Source organism: Leopardus geoffroyi, chromosome A1, assembly GCF_018350155.1.
Source record: "Leopardus geoffroyi isolate Oge1 chromosome A1, O.geoffroyi_Oge1_pat1.0, whole genome shotgun sequence".
NCBI lineage: Eukaryota > Metazoa > Chordata > Mammalia > Carnivora > Felidae > Leopardus > Leopardus geoffroyi.
In genome coordinates, this window is record NC_059326.1 from 169,397,906 (window position 1) to 169,417,067 (window position 19,162).

General features: G+C 37.0%; 1 long non-coding RNA gene across 1 annotated transcript in view; it reads right to left on the reverse strand.

Moving 5' to 3' along the window:
* Positions 1–608: 608 nt before the first annotated feature.
* Positions 609–19,162, reverse strand: part of LOC123609494 — a 58,145-nt gene continuing 39,591 nt past the window's right edge. The window contains exons 9-10 of the long non-coding RNA XR_006717783.1: positions 17,458–17,609; positions 609–947 (exon numbers count right to left, since the gene is read on the reverse strand). This is a non-coding gene — a long non-coding RNA (uncharacterized LOC123609494). The remainder of the gene's footprint in view (positions 948–17,457; positions 17,610–19,162) is intronic.

A 19,162-nucleotide genomic window follows, 5' to 3' on the forward strand; every position in this document is an offset into this window, starting at 1 on the left:
AAAATATATGGTGCTACATATTTTGCTAAATTAATTTAAGCCAAACTTTTCAGCCATTACCAAATCTTTGAAAAATCATTGTTGCCTGGACTATCTATTACCAAAAGTTTGGAAATGTTGACTTAGAACTGGGAATAAGTAGTCAGAAATTGCTTTTGTAGAATACCCCCTAATTTTGTTTTGGAGAGAGACTAAGTGTGGATGAGGACACTGAGAAAGAGAGATATTTTGGACCACAGGGCCATCATTACGCAGATAATATTCAGCTTTATTCAGCCATACATCTCCCTTTCCTCTAGCCCAGATGGTGAAATGACTCATCTATTCCACTGGCCAGAAAAACAAGGGGGATAGAAGAGGAGCTGTTATAATCCAGATAAAAATGGATGATGCTTCAGAAGCAAGGGGAAAATATTTCTAGGCAATGATGATGGTACATTGATAGTACTTGTTAATACTTTACATTCCTTTTTAGATTCACAGCCTGAGTTTCACATTGCTTCTAGGATTCCTCAGTAGTTCTGACCAGGAATTATGTTATCCTCATCATGTGTGCAAGTTGTAGACATATTTGACTTCCACATAACTTACTTTACTGATCTCTCTTTTTAAAGCCTAAACGTCAACCTACAAATGTGTGGCTTTATTACTTTCCTTGAAAATCATCTTCAATTTTATGTGGAACATATTCCAGTTAAGGATATGATTAAGATGAATGTGTAATTCTTTTACTAATTAACTGGGGGAAATGGCTACTGGATAGGATGAAAAATAAGGTAAATAATTATGAGATCTGATAGACAAAAATGAAGAGAGAAAGATAAAGAATGCTTGTGTATGCTTGCCTTTGTGGTTGCTATTATAGGGGATTATGCTGAGTCTGTGTGCAGGGGTTTTTAGATATGTCATCACAGAAATTCTTGAATCTTGCATCCTTCTCCAAAGATCTGAAAAACATTTTGATTTCCAGGAAATCAGACTTGTCTTTCATGAGAAATTCAGCTTCTAATACATGAGAGACTAGAAATTACTAGGTAGCATTTGTTCTTAGCTATTAGGGGCATACCTGCATCTCTGAATGTGACTTTCTATTTCATTTGTTTGCAAAGGCATTAACATGAACTTCCTTAACTAGTTTCAGTTGTATTATTCCTCAATCCAAAAACATTTTATAGCTGCATATTCCCTGTGACACTAGGTAAAATCTTTCACTTGTGCATCCAGGAGAAGTGCTACACAGCTGAGCCTACCTTCCTGTTGTTGTTCTGTGAGTACTATTTTCATGCTGTATGCTAGACAAACTTTTTCATAAAATATATACATTTTTATGATTCTATAACAACATACCTGACACTATTATTACCTTTTCCTACCACAGTGAGCATCTCCTGTTTTGTTTGTCTAACATATGTTTCTCCTTCTTCTGGTAATAATATCTAGATTTTTTTTGGCAGGGGGCGTGGGGAAGAGCCTCCTCTCATGTAAAATCTTGGTGGGTCCTTCAGTCAAGATAGTCATCCCAACTCTGGCCAAGGAGTGGGCACACTACTTAAGGTAAACCAGTCAGATTCTATCTTTCCCTAGAATTAGAATCTTTTTTTTTAATGTTCATTTATTTATTTGACAGAGAGGGAGAGAGAGAGAGAGAGAGAGAGAGTGTGTGTGTGTGTGTGTGTGTGTGTGTGAGCAAGGGAGGGGCAAAGAGAAAGGGAGAGAACCTCGAGCAGGCTCAAGCTGTTAGCACAGAGCCCGATGCGGGGCTCAATCTCAGGAACTGTCAGATCATGACCTGAGCCAAAATCTAGAGTCAGACGCTTAACCGGTGGAGCCACCTAGATGCCCCTGGAATTTGAAACTTGAGCAGCATAAGAATAAAACATAGTTGGAGCTAATTCATTAAGAATTAGCTTAATAGTGTCTATTAAGAAGATTATCTGTTATCTCCTTCTTTCTAGATATCCAAAGCTGCTATTTCACATCTTTTCCAACATAAAATTATGTAGCTTCTCTGTAACTTGATTAGCTAAACCTTTATCCACCTAATAAATTCCCCATCTGCTTAGAGATATTTTCTATTGCTTGTAAACAAAGAATACACGATGGACTTTGTGGTAGGCAGAATAATGGCTCCTCAAAGTTGTCCATGTCCTAATCCCCAGAACCTGTCAATATACTATTCCACAAGGCAAGGGGGAATTAAGGTTGCAGATGAAATTAAGACTCAGTTTACTCTAAAATGAAGAGAATATCCCAGGTGAGATTACTGTAACAACATAGTTCTTAATTGAAGATGAGGGAAGCAGAAGAGTGCAAAAGAGAGAGAATACATCTTCAGAAAGATATGGCCCACTATTGCTGGCTTTAAAGATGGAGGGGGACTATGAGCCAGTGAATGTGGGCAGCCTCTAGAAAAGTTGGAAAATGTCATAAAATGGATTTTCCCCCAGAGCATCCAGGGAAACACAGCTTTGCTGACATTTTCCTTTTAGTCCAGACCTATTTTGGACTTCTGACCTTCAAAATTGTAGGATAATAAATCAGTGTGGTTTTAAGCCACTAATTTTGTGGTAATTTGTAACAGTAACAATAGGAAATTAATATATAGTGATAAAACATGACTCTGTAAATCCTATATATCTTTCAAGGCAAATAATACTTTCTCCATGAAGTCTTTTATTTTAAATTAATTTTTAGTTGTGAAATGTATCCAACGTTTGTATGAATTTAGAGAAATTTATCATGAATATACATGTTTAGGTCCCATGGTGTAATGGTCAGCATTCTGGACTCTGAATATACATGTTTACCACCCAGTTTTGCCAAATTCTAAAATTTCCAATATTTGCTTAGTGTTTCTAAATAAATAAAATACAACAAAGTCCCTTGAATGTAGTTTACCCATCTTCCATAAATGTATCTCTGAAACTGAATGTATCATTCCTGTGTATACTTCTCATAATTCTATATATATATACACACATATGTATATACACACGTATATATATGTATATACATATGTATATACATATGTGTGTATATATATATATGTGTGTATATATACACACACACACACACACACACACACACACACGTATATATATATCAACAATGTAACTTTCTCTTTCACATTTTCACTTACACAAACCTGTATCAATCATTCAGCAACTTACCTCTTTTCACTGAAAATTGTATTTTTGACTTTTATTCATGATGAAAAATAAATCTAATTGGCTTAAAGCTAGATAAAAGTATAATTCTCTCTCACATAATAATCCAGAGGAGGGTGGTGCAAGGCTAGTCTTCCATCTTCAACATGTGGTTTCCATCTGTGTGATGCAGACAGCTCAGTTCTAGCTCTTCCCTCTTCCCAGACAAGTAAGAGGGAATGGAGAAGAGGAAGGTAGTTCCATTGTTGTTTGGTATAACTAGGAAGTCAGATACATTACCTCAGCTTATATCCCATTGCTGGAACTTAATCACAAATTCACACTCAACTGCAAAGAAGCCAGAAAATGTGACCTCAAGCTAGGAAGAAAAATGCCCAACTATAATTTGGAAGTTTTGTTACTGAAAAAAGGAGAAATTTCAACATTCCTCTCTCACTAAGATATATCTAGTAGAAAGGAAATAATCAAGGAAGGACAGAAAGAACCTGAATCCTATCAACTGACAGAATCCAGTTGTCATTGATAAAGCATTTTACCCAACAATAGCAGAATACACGTTTTTTTTTTTATTTTTAAAAAATATTTATTTATTTTTGAGAGAGACAGAGCATGAGTGGGGCAGGTGCAGAGAGAGAGGGAGACACAGAATCTGAAGCAGGCTCCAGGCTCTGAGCTGTCAGCACAGAGCCCGACATGGGGCTCGAACTCACAGACCGCGAGATCATGACCCAAGCCAAAGTTGGACGCTTAACCTACTGAGACACTCAGGCGTCCCTGGAATACACATTCTTTTGAAGCACACAAACACTTACCAAGAAAATCATATCCTGGGTTATAAAACACTATTAACAACTGTAAAAGAGTGGAAGTCGTGCAAGATGTATCCTCTAGCCATAATGGAATTAAACTAGAAATTAGCAAAAGAAAAATGACAGGAAAATCCTTAATCATTTGGAATTTAAAATACACTTCTAAATCCATCTATTTAAAAATATTTCGTATTATCTTATTCTTATTCTCAAAGGAAATTAAAAAAAAAGTTGAACTAAATGAAAATACAACATAGCAAAATCTGTAAAATGCCACTAAAATAGTACTTAGAGGTAATTTACAGCATTAAATACTTATATAAGAAAAGAAGTTTCAAATAAATAATCAAAGTTTCCTCTTCAAGAAACTAGAAAAAAACAAAATAGCTCAAAGCAAGCATGAGAAATTAGTAACAAAGTTAAGACAAAAAGTTAGTGAGATTGAAAACATAAGACAATACAGAAAAATCAAAAAACATAAAAGCCATTTGTTCAAAAAGATTAATAAAACTGATAAATCTCTAGTGAGACTGACAAAGAAAAATAGAAGACATCAATTACCAACATTGGGAATTCAAGAGAAGAGACACTTAGAGTCCTTGCAGAAATTAAAAGGACAATAAAGGATCACTTCAAAAAAGCCTCTATACACATAAGCTCAATAACTTGATAAAATGGACAAATTCCTTAAACTACAAGATGAAATAGAGGCGCCTGGGTGGCTCAGTTGGTGAAGCGTCCAACTTGACCTCAGGTCATGATCTCACAGTTTGTGAGTTCGAGCCCCGTGTCGGGTTCTGTGCTGACAGCTCAAAGCCTGGAGCGTGCTTCAGATTCTGTGTCTCCTTCTCTCCTTGCCCCTCCCCTGCTCATACTCTGTCTCTGTCTCTCTCAAAAATAAACACTAATTTTTTTTAAAAAAAACTAAAAGATGAAGTATATAATGACTAGTCCTTTAACTACTAAAGAAATTGAATTCGTAGTTTAAATAATCTTCCAAAAACAAAAACAAAACAAACAAAAAAGCAAAAGTCCATGCCTAGATGATTTTATTGGTCAAAGACGGAATAATGTAAACAACAAAATAAAGTAGTAGTGGTATAGTTCAGAGTATGAAATAAATATCTGAGCCCATACAATGTAAGTAAATGATTAAAGTAATAAATAGGGGCTAATAGACAAATCTGTGCAGAAGAATTCCAAATAATTTATGTAGCTACTCCACTCTCAAGGATGGGTAGCGTAACTCCCCACTCTTTAGGTGTAGGCTATGCACAGTGACTTCCTCCTATAGAGTACTCTACAGAAAGTGGGGAATAAAGGGTAACTTCACAATGGAGAAACCTGACAAACACTAACTCAGCCAGATAATCAAGGTCGACATCAGTGTTCATAAATCATTTGCTGACAAGAGGCACCCTTGATAGGATGTGATAAAAATGACTCTTTACCTATGTGGTCTTCCTCCAAAAAGCCCAATCACCCCAGTCTTATGAGTAAAATAGAAGACAAATTATAATAGTGGGGCATCCTACAAAATACCTGATGAGTACTCTTCAAAATTATCAAGGTAATCCAAAACAAGCAAAGGCTGAGAAACTGCAGAGCTAAGAGGAGCCTAAAATGATATACAACTGTTACGTTGTAATCTGGATGTGATCCTAGAATAGAAAAAATGGACATTAGGTAAAAACTAAAGAAAAATGAATAAACAATGGGCTTTAGTTAATAATAATGGATCAATATTGGCTCCTTAATTGTAAGGAATGTACCCTACTAATGTAAGATGTTAATAATAGGGAAAACTGGGTGTGGGATGTATGGAACACTCTGTGCTATCTTCTCAAGTTTTCTGTAAATCTAAAATTGTACTAAAACATGATGTCTATTTAAAGAAAAAGATAAAAAATAGAGGGGAAGAAGATCAAAATCACTAGAAAATGTGGGCAAGATAGAGACAGGCAACTCTCAAAAAGGATATAAAAATTTCCCTTAATTACATGAAAAGCTGTTCAATTCCATTCACATTTAGAGAAATGCAAATTAAAACATTTCTTATTTTATCTTTCCGAACACTTTTTCTCTTCTGGAAGCTTTGCCCTCTTTTGTTAAAAAAGTGCTCTTCTACCCAGCTCCATCCCTGTGGTTCCAGTTAAAACTATCAAAACCACTTGAAACATACTAAGCACCCAGTCATTGTTAGCTAACAAATGGTTATGTGGCTTGTAGCAAAACTCACACTTGAGAAAACTTCTATTCATGGATGGCTTGAAATTGAAACACGGTCCTCCTCTAGGTCTGGGAGATTGGAAAGAGGTGAATAGTCACTCTAGTGGTCATAATAGAGGCAGCAATGTTGGCAGTGGAGTTATAGGAGTATCAGGACATATTTTAGTATACATATGTCAGGATGTTATGTTGGGTCAAGGTCAGGATATATGATATGCAGCTACATAGGGAGGCACCCAGATTCTGCTCTCCCTTTCCTACTTGGATGATGGATATCTATCACATTGGCCACCACAGTGAAAAGTTACACTGGTATTAGTTTGATTTATAGGCTAGCCATCAGGGAAATCTATTTTGGGATTTCCTCCTACCCTCCTTTCTCTCTATGTCTGTCTCTGTCTCTCTCTTTCTGTCTCTCTCTCTCATACACATACTCTTTGTTCATCATAAACTTAAGAGATATGTGGGCAGAATATTTCACTTCAAAGGCTGCTTAAGCCACATTGATCTCTGTTCCAGGCTCTGAGAAGATGCACTTTTGTAGGTTTCACATGATTGGGCCGTCTACCAGTAATGGATATTGAAATCCAACTTGAGGTATCAGCTATCCGCAGTTCTTTTTTTTCTTACTAAATTATAATTTCTCACTTTGTTTACAGACCCTTCTTTGATTCATAATATTGTAGCCATGGTGGCTTAGTTTTAGATTCCAGCATAGTAACCTCCAGATAGATCAGCATTTGCAAGTGGGCCCAAGGAGAGGCCACTAATAACAGTCAATTTCTAGAAGTCCTGTGACACTAATTAAATCTAAGCTACCCAGGAGGCTGAAGGAGATATCAGAATGTGAATTTATTAACTTCAAATGAAAAAACAACTGTCCTAGGAAATAGAAGACCCATAGTCAGGATGAAGAGCTTATTCTCTCCCTGTAATCAAGGTATAGGTATATGTGATTAAAAGACTGTCTGGTGAACACAGAGATTTTAATAAGAATCATTAGATCAGTCAAATGTTTGTTACTATCAGGACTGAAGTGTACATATCTCTATGGACATAGTTTTTCCATAGGGACTGGGGTCCTCAAAATAAGATGCCTAAAACTCCCCCTCATTAAGAACCTGTTGAGATGGATACTGCCAACATTATCTGCTATAATTCTCCTTTGCGTGTGCAGAGAAGGACCCCAGACCACCTTCCAAGACTCTCCTTGTCCAGGTTATCTGGACTGATATCAGTTCAGGCTGATCTGACATGTATGTATGTAAATATCACCTTTACATTATATCTCTGAAGGCCTAGAAAATTGTCTATTTCACAGGAGACTTTGCCCATTAAAGATATGGTAATTATGCTCATTTTACAGTTTGTCTCATGAAGCAATCTATTTCCTTTATTTCTAAGTTCTTGAGGGCCACTTCTATATATAGCTCTCAATACACGCCACATCCAGTTTCTGACAAGCACAGCACTTTCAATTTGTTGCCATATGGAGAAAAACTTGTAAGAAACTGATGGATAATAGCCTTAAAAATTTATCTTTATATCATGAAATGCATTAGACAGGTGCAAAAATGTTGAGTTGCCAAGTTAAATGAATTACAAAAGATATGTGTGTTAAATAATCAAAGCAGACATTTGTTCTTAGCCTAGATGGCATGCAATCCCTTTGGATCATTCCTCATGTTTTTCTGTGGCTTAACTGATTTTTAATATTAGATGCATTTTTGTCTTAATAAGTGTACAGAAGAGATCAGCATCAGATGAGATTAAATTTGTTTCTAGAATGAGTGAACAATGTCCTAAAACCCTTTTGTGAAGACCACAGCTCATATTTGAGTGGAAGATCCAAATGCATTAACAATACCTAAGGAATGATATAATCAACTAAAATCTATTCAGATGCTGTTGTCTGCATGTTATTTTTCTTTTCATAAATGTTCGTGTAAGAGATAGTGATAAATCTCAATTATTTTTCAATTAGTCAAAGCTTAGAATTATGAAATGTCATCAACTCATTTGCAATTTATATTTTGACTATTAGCCAAGTTAACTGCATTTCTCACATGGCTTTTATTTTAGAACATTTAAAAAAGCTCATAATATGTTAGTTGTATGAAATAGCTTGTCTGCTGAAAGGGTTCCTTCTGTCTTGTTTTTGGTTCATACAGACCAAAATTCTCACTCTGCAGGCTACAGCAAAACTATGCTTTTGTGTCCAAATAGGGCAATTCGTTCTGAATTTAAGCCAGTAACTCCTAGACGGTCACTCTGTGGGGCCCCGGGTAGGGAAGAAGGAGTGATTTCATTGATGCAACAAAATGTCTAAAACTTTTATGTAGAAATTAAGTCCAGTGAGGAAACAGACAGGTAACCTAGATGAGTTCACCAATCACTTGGTCATGTGAGACTCTGGGAAGTCAGCAGCTCAAGGAATGAAGGTCTGGGACCCTGTTTGGCTGGTGAGGAGAGTGACTGAGATGTATGGCTTTTGGGGTGGCAGTAGTTGCATTGTTGAGTTTCTGGACCTGGAGTGGCCCTGGTACCAGCAGCATTGAAGTCCTTGGCACCAGTGCAAACAAAGGCCCCCAGCGTTGCTGGTGGCAGTGGGAGAACTAGTGGTAGTTTCTTTATGCCATTCTTTTTTGGAAGTTTGGCTGTTGGTGTAGTTCACCAGCCTTTACAACAATTCTGTAGCCCACAAAGCAGTCTTTTAATAAACCCCCTTTCTGTTTAATCCTTGGAGTCAGAGTCTATAATTATAAGTAAGAACTCTTGGCTATATTGTAAAACTGGTAGATATAGACCTGGAATTTCAGGGGTTCTGACATGGAAATAGATGTTTGAAAATGAAGTCAGCATAGAAGAAAGGAAGGCTGAGAGAGTTAGAGACAGGCTGAGATTTGATGAGTGCCTGGATCCAGCCTTTCCTCATGCTAATATGAATAGATATGTAAGCCAATATATACAATCTTTTTTTTTACACAAATCATTTTGGTTTGGATTATCTGTCATTGTAATTGAAGGCATTCTGATTAATATAAGTTCTTGGTTAATAACTATGTCTTTATATTTATGGAGTGTCAAGGAATTTGTGGGTGTTTTTAAAACCATGAGAGTAGAATGGCTGGTCAGTGACAGAGCTGGGATTCAAACCCAGGAAGTGAATCTTCCCTACGAACCCAAAAGGGAACTATGGATCAGAATATGATACGTATATGTGTGCCAAAAATTACAGACATTAAAAATGATATAGAACAGGGGCGCCTGGGTGGCACAGTCGGTTAAGCGTCCGACTTCAGCCAGGTCACGATCTCGCGGTCCGTGAGTTCGAGCCCCGTGTCGGGCTCTGGGCTGATGGCTCAGAGCCTGGAGCCTGTTTCCGATTCTGCGTCTCCCTCTCTCTCTGACCCTCCCCCGTTCATGCTCTGTCTCTCTCTGTCCCAAAAATAAATAAACGTTGAAAAAAAAATTAAAAAAAAAATGATATAGACCAGTGATTTTCAAGTTTTCTATTTTATCACCAGAACCCTTTAAACAAGTGACTTTTTTTTTTTTAAGGAAAGCATATTTTTCAAAAAGCTGCCATTAATAAAGGTGGGATCCAGGCTGGAGAGGTAGGGATGGAACTCTGTCCACTCAACCACACTCTTAAACCTGAAAACCCCTCCTGCATCTCACAGGAAGCTCTCGGTCTTAGCGTGCCAATTTGAAACTATCTCTTTATACAATATAAAAATCCAGGGATAGGTAACAAATGTTCAACACATAGTGTTCGCAAGAAAGGCAAGTTAAAAAGCAGTAGGTGCCATGTAGTTCTATCTTTGTTAAAAAACAAGTATCCCCATTTGTACATGAAAAAGAAATTAAGAAGACTCATAAAAATATGAATGCACTAATGGGCTTGCAGGTGATTTTAATTTTGTAAATTTGTTATTTCTTGTTTATCTGAATTTACTATGATTACCTTTGTGTAGAGAAAATCAAGGCTTTTTTGTTGTTAAATTTAACCTTTGTGTGAGATGACTTCCCCTGTACTGAAACCCTGATCTCATTATCTTAAAGTAAATCTTTGATGCTAAGGTAAATTAGTTTTTCAAAGTTATGCGCAAACTGAGAGACAAGGTGATGTCTGGGAAGTCATGCATATAGCAATATTGGTAGCAGGCTGACATTCAGGGGTGTTCCAATTCTGAACCAAACTTAGAATTCTTGGTTCTTGCCCTTTATTCTATTGGATAGAAACCCCAAACTGCTTAATAGTTCTTGAACCAGCCAAGGAATATCTGCCCCTTTCAGAAACATGGCATTTGAATAGACACCATGACTTTTTGCTGCAAATAGATGATTTATTCCATACAGAGACCTCAGCCCCTGTCATCTCTCTTATCAATGCCTTTTGCAGTCTCACTGAGATAGACATTCAGACAGAGTCATTGGATCTGTTCTGGTTCAGTGGTGGACAAAATTAGCCTATATGCAGATTGCATCCTTCCACATTTGCATGAAGAAGAGAAAATCATTATCAGGCCTTTATTAGCACCACTAAAGATTTTGCCTCTCTGTAGTTTTTAAAACTCATTGACTCAAACTCCATTCTGTTTTTCCCTTCAACACGTGACATCAGGATTCATATATTTAAAGAAAGCTGTCATGAGAAAACTCATGGCATGTTGGAGTTGTAAGGGATCTGGGAAATCCTACAGACTTGCTTTGCTGGTGAAGAAACAGATGGTGAAGAAACAAATAGTCTGTGGTTTGTCAGGGTTATGCAGTACAAAGTGGGATTATCAGATTTCAGCTTTTCTCAATTTGGGGCCATTTTGTCCCATCATGCTACACTACTTGTTATGAGAGAGCTTCCTGAAAACTTCCAAATGGGCTCAAGACCTTTGGCATTTCTTTGTAATGATATTTTTTTTCTTATGGGAACAGAGAATTATTAGCTCATGACCATTGTTCTTTGGCAAAGTATGCCAGGGTCACTGGGCCCTTTCTGAAACACAGGCTACATGTCTGCAATGAGGGTGCACGAATAATATCAGTGCCTCTCCTGAAATGAAGCTGTAATTGAATATCTCATTGAGGTCACAGTTTTGCCTAGTGGAAAATAATAGAAAGACTCAGAATACACCCTTCTTTATGCGGAGGTGCCACAGAGACTTGGTTTTAGAACTATGGAAAAAATTTTATGTCATGTACTCCCCAGTTGCCAATAAACAGACTTCAGTCTGAGGGCTCAGACAGACAGATGAAGATTCTCACCTTCAGGCAGAGTAATGGAGATGATCTGGCTATTGATTGGAAATTCACAGGGAATGAAGTATGAAATGTTCTTCAGGTTCGTGCTAATTCCTTCTCATTGCAATGAAGAGAAATTTAACCCAAATGAGAGGTAACTTCAAGTTTAGGAGATCCCTACAACTGTACGATAGAATTCTATGATTGATTGAATGATTGATTTAGAGTGTGAGTGGGGAGACGGCAGAGGAAGAGAGAGAGAGAATCTTAAGCAGGCTTCACTGACATGGGGCTCAACCCCACGACCCTGGGATCATGACCTGAGCTGAAATCAAGAATGGGACACTCAACCAACTGAGCCACCCAGGTGCCCCAGAATTCCATTATTTAAAAAGAAATTTTATTTCATATGATCCTCTTATTGTTTCTGTGTGTTAATACAGATGAAGACAATGAGGTCCAGAGAAATGAAGTGAAGGGACTTAATCATAATTCTGGCTGTGCGTGAGGAACCACTCCATAGGCCCTTACTTCATTGTTGATGCAGCTGTAGGAATCTTATAGACAGAGAAACAATCAGTTCAGAAGAACATAAAGATTAAACCACAGAAAGTATTCTGTTAAGGGCAAAAATCCCATCACCTAGACAGTCAAAACTCTCTCCTCACAGGGGCAGGGATGGTCTTCAGTAAATTTACTCAGAGTGGCTTCTTTTCATTCTGCCTTTTAGGCATGACTTTGTAACTTTGGGAGACTATTAAATGTTTATTTTTTAAATTGGTTCCAAAAAGGGAACAAATGCTTTTCATACTGTTTAACGTGTCGTTTGGGGTGTTAGATTAGAAAGCAACTGGGCTTTGACATGCCCTCATTATGGCTGATAGACTTAAAAAGCAGTACAACTGGAAATGAAGGTCTTCTGCCCTGCGGAGAAGCGTACTTTCAAGTTCTGCTGCAAAATCTTTTATAGCATCTGGAGACAGGTTTACAGATTGTCAACCTGTAAAGCTGTCTGGTTGACCTTGCCACATCGTAGTGACTTAAAGCAGAGTGCTATGTTGATAATAATCAGCAGACTGAGACACTAGTGTGTGTAGTATGTACTAGAGCATGTGATAGGTTTCACTTCTATTCATACTTCACATTACTCATAGACCCAGTTCATTTAGGTTTAGTTTAATCTTACTCAGTTTCTATAGTTTCCATGGCTGATTTAGCAAAAATAATTACTTTTATTCTGATAAAAAAAAATTCCTTGGATATTATTCATTCTTTCATTCAGTCTTCACAACAAATATTTATCAACCTAGACTCTGGGCAGATCACTGCCAATCTTGCCCCCTCTTTTATCTATTTATGTCTTTCTATATATGCCTCCCTCCATCTAGATGTCTCCCCACCCTCTTTCTTTCCTACCTAACTCCTCCTTATCCTGCGCACTCTGGTATTCTGAAAAGACTTTCTTAGCCCACAAAGTACTTTGATGCCAATACTTTTATTTACTCCCCAATGGGAATAGATGAAATCACTTGCAAAGAACAAATCATGTGAAGACAGAAGAACTGGTTTTAGGGGAGGCATCAAAGAAGCAATACGTATGGCGGAGATGGAGCAGGAGTGGCTGGTAATGCAGGAGGAAAAAAAAAACGGGAGAAAAGCCAAGGAATGACTGTTTCCAGGTGCAGAACATAGTGAGCCCTGTTCACTGCTACAGAGAAGACAAGTAAGCTAAAAGTGAAAACCATCACTGGTCTGTATGTGTACCTCTACATGCTTGTATGCATGAGGAGCAACACTGGAATGAGTCATAAAAATCCAACAGTGGTTATCTGAAGAGCAGAGTAGGTCTGGGGCAGAGGAGAAATATGGATGGAAGGCTGACTTTTATATTTTGCATACCTTCTAAAATTTCTGAATTTGAATTATGTAAATGTAATATATGTTCAGTAAATTAAAATAACATTAATTAGACTCAATGTAACTCTCTTACTAACGCTCATATCAAATTAGCAAAATATGCAAACTTCCAAAATTTTCCTGTGAAATTAAAATTGTGTTTAATGGGTCAAATGATCTAATCAACACTTCTATGAAATTTGTGCAATGAATCCTTTGTAAAACTTTGTGAGGTGTACCAGAAATATCAGATTTACATATATCTAATGAGGGATCAAGTCTTTATGCTCTTCATGGAGTTTGTCTAAGAATTAAGAATGTTTAAAGAGACAACATCACATTTGGGGAGATGAGGTAAGGAAAATATTGAATTTTTTGCTTTCCAAAGAATATTTCTCAAAGTATTAGTATTCAAAAGAATTCCATCAGGTAGGCTAAGGATTTTTTCTTGTTTTCTATGTGGTATATACTATCATTATGGATTCTTAGTACTGCCTATTGAATAACTTCTTTTAATGTATTGGTTACAGGTGGTAATTACTGTGAATTAAAGGTTTCACAAATTCCATTCAATTTTTTGTAGTCGATATCACTTTCTGTATCAAAACACCCTTGTGGAGTCTTGGGATGTCACCCAACCCATCAGATCCTCCTTTCTGGGCTTATTTGTATCTAAAGAGAAGAATGTTTTTTACTGATTTTAGTTGAGCAGCCTGAAATAAATTCTAATTTTTAAAACATTTTTGGATAAAAATTCAGAATTCGGGAATTTCCTAAAGTTCAGTAAAAATGATAGTACCTATTCCTTTTAAGAAGTATATAAAATATTATGTTTTGTAAAAACTTTTCTAAAACTTCCAAAAGGATTTCTAAGGACCTAACACTTAGTTAACTTTCTAAAAGTAAGACTTTCTCCAGATGGTTAAATTTCATACCTTTACCTAAGAGGAATCCTTAGGATGTATAAATGGACATGTATTATATGTCAATTTAGTAATTCCAAATGGTGATAAAGGGACATACTCCATCTTCTAATAATTTTGTGAAGCCTAATAGGTACATATGAGTCCTTACGAAAAAACATGTCAAGGGGCGCCTGGGTAGTTCAGTTGGTTAAGCGATTGAATTCAGCTCAGATCATAATCTCACAGTTCATGGGTTCGAGCCCTGTGTCAGGCTCTGTACTGACAGCTCAGAGCCTGGAGCCTCCTTCGGATTCTGTATCTCCTGCCCTCTCTGCCCCTCCCCTGCTCACGCTCTCTCACAAAAACAAAAACAAAAACAAAAACAAAAACAAAAAAGAAACAAAAAAAAAATTAAAATTTTTTTTTTTAAGTAAAAACATGTCAAGGGGCACCTGGGTGGCTTAGTCAGTTAAGCGATCAATTTTGGCTCAGGTCATGATCTCACAGCTCATTAGTTCCAGCCCCACGTCAGGCTGTCTGCTGTTTGTGCAGCAGAGAAACATTTAAATAAGCATTTTAAAGAAGAAAAAACATGTCAAGAAATGCCTGGGCAGCTCTGTCAGTTAAGCATCAGACTCGATTTCAGGTCAGGTCATGAACTCACAGTTTTCGGCTTAGGTCATGAGCCCCACATTGAGCTCTGCACTGACAGAGCGGAGCCTGCTTGGGATTCTCTCTCTCCTTCTCTCTCTCTGCCCCTCCCCTGTGCAGTGTGGTTGCTCATATTCTCTCTCTCTCTCTCTCTCTCTCTCTCTCTCTCTCAAAATAAATAAACGCTTTAAAAAGTGTCAAAATCCCAATATTTGATTCCTTCACTATTTTAAGCATAATTATAATAACAGCATAATCTATATTTTATTAACTATAAAAGAAAATGAACTGATTTTCAACCTTTTTTTTTTTAAAGGTAAAGTTCCAGTCAAATCATTTTTTCTAGTACTTACATTGAAAATTTGTTATCCCAGTTGATTTAGGACAGTAACAAACTAATCCTAGAATCTCTATCACTTAACACAACAAAGGTTTGTTTCCTGTTGATAACAATTCTAATGTAAGAATGATACTGTCAGCTATGTAGTGACTCAGGGATTCAGGAAGCTTCCATTCTGTGGTTCTGCGGTCTCAACATGTGACCCTGATTTCTGTGCCAGAGGCACCTTTAACTCCACTTACAGATCACTGACTACAATCAGCCACAGGGCCACAATCTAACTACAAGGAAAGTTGTAAAATGCTATTTTGCTGGTGTTCAGGAAGAGAAAATGAAATAGGACTAGGTGAACACAAAGCATTGCCCCTTTGAAAGTACTTTTTCTAAAACCAAATATCCTCGGAAAAAGAGAACCTCCATGAATGACAACAAATTAGATCTGTTACTCATCTCTGACTCCTCTTCGTGATGGAAAGTGTTACCATAACCATGTATTTACATATAGTTGACCACAATTCATGGGATTTGTGAACATCCCTGGCTTATTATTGCCTCCAAGATTTACTGTTACCATTTGTTTCATTTGGAATGGCTATTGCAAATAAGGAAGAACCAGAGATGTAAGAATGTATCAGATTACAGTATTGCTAAGCAGAGAGAATCTCTCACCGTGACTTTAGTTTCGCTTTTGAAAATATTACCATCAAAACTGATGCATGCCTCTGATAATAAATATGGTCTTAAAACTTTTACTGCATTAAGCATTTGATGGAGCTGAGAGCCTACATTAACAAAAATGAAATTATATCTAATAAAAATACTCTATAAATGTCACAGAGATAAATGAGGTATTTTCATAACTTAAAATTCTCTCTCTTCTGGGAGCATTTTTAATGTAAAATGAGAATCAAAATTGTCCCCACATTTTATAGTTTCAGGTAATTTTGAACTCTACCAGAATGAATTTTTTTTTAAACAAAAGTTTCCTTTCCTTTCCAAACTTTAAAGTGCAGTCCAAGAAGGTTGAAATATTTGCTGTTGGTTTGCTTTATTAATGTGAAGATATCCTGGGTACAGAAAAGAATCAAAGGCTATATATCTAACATACCTAGACTTTTCCTTGGCACACAGGTTACTTGGAACACACCATATAGCTGTCATTTGAGGTCTGTGGGTTGACCTACTGGGTACAACATAAGGGTTATATATGGTAGCTGGCCTGGCAGGTCTGAGCATTGGTACAATATTTATGAGTTCCAGCTTTGCTCCTAGACTCTTTATGGTCTCAAATAAGTAACAGGTGAAATCTCCAAAAAGTAACTTTAGTGTTGGAAGTGATGCAAAGTTTTAGTTTAGCCATAATAATAAATAAATACACAGAGAAAGAAGCACAAAAATAAAGTTTTTAAAAAATTCCACAAGAGGTTTCTTCTCTCATTTTGCTATTAACAACACTGATGACAAAAGCTAACTAAGAAAGGAGGAGAAACATGGCTCCCATTGACTCAGAAACAGTGAGTCAAAAAGACAAAGATTTTCATTTAATTCCTGCAGCCTTTAGTTCCAAAGTCATAACTGTGGACCAGGGTGCTAGGGAAATTGTTGCATGAAAGAGGAAAAGAACTCAGAAAAAGGAACTCTCATCTGTAAGCTATTCTTCCTAGCCTCAGAACAAATAACAGAAAACACATATCTTTGCAATGTTCTAAAGCATAAGCCACAGCAATCATTAAACCCAATGGTCAGAGGAGCCAAGAGCCAGCCAGCCATGTGACCAAATCGGTTTAAGTATTCCAGTGGTCAGCATAGCCATTGGAGTCAAGTAGAGAAGAATGATAAGAGAGATTTGGGAGAAGTCTGGAAGTATTCTTAAACTTAAGGCTTGAAGAACTAAGCCAGGGATCTTATCACTGATGGTTCAAGGTTGTAACCCCTTTTAAGATCAGTAGCAGACACACCAGTCATTTATTGTTTGAAAAATGTATGTATGTATATGCATATTATAGTCATAGAGTTTTCAGGTAAAGTGAGATTAAAGTTAGTAAAACCGTACCTAGACTAGACATATTATTCTCATAAACCATCCTGTATGGTTTATATATACATAGCCCTATACCTCAGTTGGCAGTTTAGTATACATCTTACTATTTACTTAATCCATTTTCCAAAATGATGAATTAAATAACCCTTTGAGATATTATAAAAATCCTAAAGCCCACCCGACACAGATGCAGCCATTCGATAATCTAGGGTCCTGATAGCATTCCAGAGTCAGTGGTTGTTCCATAATTGACATACCTAGAGAGATACGTTCCTCGGTGTCTTCCGAGTAGATGTTGGGTCTGGCTTTGACATCTTCAGGGTGTTGCACCTGCGAAGAATGGCTTTGGCTGACTGATAATGCAGTAAGTAGGGTAACCATGGCTAGAGAAGGCCTTTTGGAAGGAATGTATTCACCCCTCCACCCATCATTTTACCGATTCAGGAAAACCTTCTGATTGCCCACGTTGTACAGGCATTCTCATGAGTAAGACTGACTCCTTGCTTTTTAGATGGTTACAACTTAGAAGGAAGAAAAGTGATCAATGTAAGGCAAATTCACAATTAATTTGAAGAAATGAGCAAAGTTAAGATTCAATTTTGGAGAAAATCACATGTTTTGAGAATTCAAGCAAGGATGGTGAGATGGGGAGGGATGTGACACCAAGGAGCCCCCGCATTATGGACCCTGATTCGTCAACTTTTCCACCCCAGCAGAACTGACCACTCTTGACCTTATCCCTTGTTGTACCATGAACAGCTTTCAGTACAAAATACCTTTAATTTTGTCTCTTAGTTTTATTTTTTCCCTCCAAATTCTGTCTTGTTCATTTTGTATTACCATAACCTAGTGTGGTATTTGTTCCTAATTGGGATTTAGATGATGGATAGTTTTATCTGCCACAGTGGTTGATAATTGACTAGTGGCTGTTTGCACTTTAAGAGTGTTGCTATGAAAGCAGCTGGAATAATTAGGTTGGCTCCACACAGATTAATCATTGTTAGCGTAGATTTTTCATCTACTTCATAGTACTTTGTGCAGTGCTCTGCAAGGTCTAGTTTTTGCTCAATAAATACACAATTACTTGCTATTTAGACAAGCAAGAGCTAGTGCCTTTTCTACTTGACAGCTCATGGTTACTCTTTAAAGCAGATGAAAAGGATGTGGAAAAAAAGAGTAACAGGAAATATACCATTGGTTCTTGGGAAAATGCTCAATCTCTTTCACAATAAAAGAAATGTTAGTTAAAAACATATTGAGATATCATTCACCTATCAATTGGCAAAGATCAGGAAACTTAACAGTATTTTTAAGAACATTCAAGTGAAAGCTTGTTGAAACTAGACTAGTAGATTCTGGAAAGCAATTTGACAATATGTATCAAACTTACAAATGTATCTACTCTTTGACTCAGGAATTCCATTTCTAAGGACCTTAGGATCAATATTCTTTTATGTGGGAGATGATGAGTCAACAGAGTTCTTCAATACAGCATTGTTTGTGAGATAAGAATATCAGAAATAACCTAAAGGTATAGTCAGCACGTGTCTGGTTCAACAATGGTACTTGGTACAGTGGAATACTATGCAGTCATAAACAGAGTGGAGTTTTCTGTATTGGTGCAAGAATCTATATGCTAAGGAGAGACAGGGAAGGTCCAGAATGGTGTTATGCTCCTTTGTGTAAAAGAAGGAAAACGAGAATGTGTGTGTCTATACTAGAATATGCAGGAGATATCTTTAGAAGACAACAGAAGAAACTAGTGACATTGATTTGCCCCTGAGCAGGGTAGCTGAGAGGCAGGAATGGGAAGCAGAGTTTTCACTGTGTGCCCTTTATATTTTTGAAATGTGAGACCTTACAACTATATGACCTATACACAA